Source organism: Schistocerca serialis, chromosome 8, assembly GCF_023864345.2.
Source record: "Schistocerca serialis cubense isolate TAMUIC-IGC-003099 chromosome 8, iqSchSeri2.2, whole genome shotgun sequence".
Classification (NCBI taxonomy): Eukaryota; Metazoa; Arthropoda; class Insecta; order Orthoptera; family Acrididae; genus Schistocerca; species Schistocerca serialis.
This window is the reverse complement of record NC_064645.1, coordinates 348,535,232-348,537,731: the sequence shown is the minus strand read 5'-3', so window position 1 is coordinate 348,537,731 and position 2,500 is coordinate 348,535,232. Positions and strand designations below refer to the sequence as shown.

The 2,500-nt window shown below is 60.7% G+C and overlaps 1 pseudogene; it reads left to right on the top strand.

Moving 5' to 3' along the window:
* The window catches only part of LOC126417821 (large subunit ribosomal RNA), a 7,973-nt pseudogene that overhangs the window by 1,330 nt on the left and 4,143 nt on the right, over positions 1-2,500 (top strand).

Genomic DNA, 2,500 nt, shown 5'->3' with positions numbered 1-2,500 from the left:
GCGAATGATTAGAGGCCTTGGGGCCGAAACGACCTCAACCTATTCTCAAACTTTAAATGGGTGAGATCTCCGGCTTGCTTGATATGCTGAAGCCGCGAGCAAACGACTCGGATCGGAGTGCCAAGTGGGCCACTTTTGGTAAGCAGAACTGGCGCTGTGGGATGAACCAAACGCCGAGTTAAGGCGCCCGAATCGACGCTCATGGGAAACCATGAAAGGCGTTGGTTGCTTAAGACAGCAGGACGGTGGCCATGGAAGTCGGAATCCGCTAAGGAGTGTGTAACAACTCACCTGCCGAAGCAACTAGCCCTGAAAATGGATGGCGCTGAAGCGTCGTGCCTATACTCGGCCGTCAGTCTGGCAGTCATGGCCGGTCCTTGCGGCCGGCCGCGAAGCCCTGACGAGTAGGAGGGTCGCGGCGGTGGGCGCAGAAGGGTCTGGGCGTGAGCCTGCCTGGAGCCGCCGTCGGTGCAGATCTTGGTGGTAGTAGCAAATACTCCAGCGAGGCCCTGGAGGGCTGACGCGGAGAAGGGTTTCGTGTGAACAGCCGTTGCACACGAGTCAGTCGATCCTAAGCCCTAGGAGAAATCCGATGTTGATGGGGGCCGTCATAGCATGATGCACTTTGTGCTGGCCCCCGTTGGGCGAAAGGGAATCCGGTTCCTATTCCGGAACCCGGCAGCGGAACCGATACAAGTCGGGCCCCTCTTTTAGAGATGCTCGTCGGGGTAACCCAAAAGGACCCGGAGACGCCGTCGGGAGATCGGGGAAGAGTTTTCTTTTCTGCATGAGCGTTCGAGTTCCCTGGAATCCTCTAGCAGGGAGATAGGGTTTGGAACGCGAAGAGCACCGCAGTTGCGGCGGTGTCCCGATCTTCCCCTCGGACCTTGAAAATCCGGGAGAGGGCCACGTGGAGGTGTCGCGCCGGTTCGTACCCATATCCGCAGCAGGTCTCCAAGGTGAAGAGCCTCTAGTCGATAGAATAATGTAGGTAAGGGAAGTCGGCAAATTGGATCCGTAACTTCGGGATAAGGATTGGCTCTGAGGATCGGGGCGTGTCGGGCTTGGTCGGGAAGTGGGTCAGCGCTAACGTGCCGGGCCTGGGCGAGGTGAGTGCCGTAGGGGTGCCGGTAAGTGCGGGCGTTTAGCGCGGGCGTGGTCTGCTCTCCCCGTTGGTCGGCCTCGTGCTGGCCGGCGGTGCAGGATGCGCGCGCCTGCGCGGCGTTCGCGCCCCGGTGCTTCAACCTGCGTGCAGGATCCGAGCTCGGTCCCGTGCCTTGGCCTCCCACGGATCTTCCTTGCTGCGAGGCCGCGTCCGCCTTAGCGTGCTCCTCCGGGGGCGCGCGGGTGCGCGGATTCTCTTCGGCCGCCATTCAACGATCAACTCAGAACTGGCACGGACTGGGGGAATCCGACTGTCTAATTAAAACAAAGCATTGCGATGGCCCTAGCGGGTGTTGACGCAATGTGATTTCTGCCCAGTGCTCTGAATGTCAACGTGAAGAAATTCAAGCAAGCGCGGGTAAACGGCGGGAGTAACTATGACTCTGGCGGGAGTAACTATGACTCTCTTAAGGTGGCCAAGTGGCGGCGGTGTGGCTGCATCCGGACTTGGCTTTTCGAAGTGCGGTCTTGATGTAGTCGTGCTGCTGCTGCGAGGTGCCTTCCTTGGGTTATAGTTACAGGGAGAGTGATGCGCAATACATGGGCCTAGCCCTCTTAGCCTCTCCTCTCCTGCGGTCTTCTCCCCTTCTCGTGGGCCCGCTGATTTTCGCAGAGTGGAAGACCGCACCAGGGGCTTGGGGGGGTTACCAGCCCCCCCTCGCATTATCCCTTTATAGTTGGGGGCAGCCTACAAGAAACAAGAGATGGTGGCCCTTCCGCTGAAGGTGCCACCCCAGCTACCCCAGCACCTATCCGGCCAACCGGCCGTAACGAAAATGCGATAGTTTGTGTAGCTCCCTTTGCTTGCAGTGAGTGCCACCGCACTTTTACCACGAAGAACGGTCTCGGGGTCCATCGCCGCCGCCAACACCTTGCGGCCGCCAACGCTGAGATCGTGACGGAGAGGCATCGCGCGAGGTGGACGGAGGAAGAAGTCCTGTCGCTCGCCAAGGCAGAGGCCGAACTGTTCCTTGAGAGGGACGCCCGGTTCTTCTTCGTTAATCAAGAGCTTATTAGGATGTTCCCCGACCGAACGCTTGAGGCAATCAAGTGCCGACGGCGGCAAGCTGCCCACAAGCAGCTTGTCCGCCAATTCATGGAGGCGCTTGAGATCGGTCGGGGGGAAGAGCCGGCGTCCCGCCGGGGAGCAGCGAGCTCGCTGCCTGACGCGGGCGAGGCCGCTGCGCCGCCCGTCGACGCAGCCGAGGACTTCGCGGCCGACACCACCGGGCCGCCGCCGGAGGGGCCGACTGACGCCGCCATCTGGGAGCATCTGGCGGGGCTACCTGCTTCCGCCCAGCGTTTCTCTGCTCTGGATCGAGTCATTGGTCTGGGG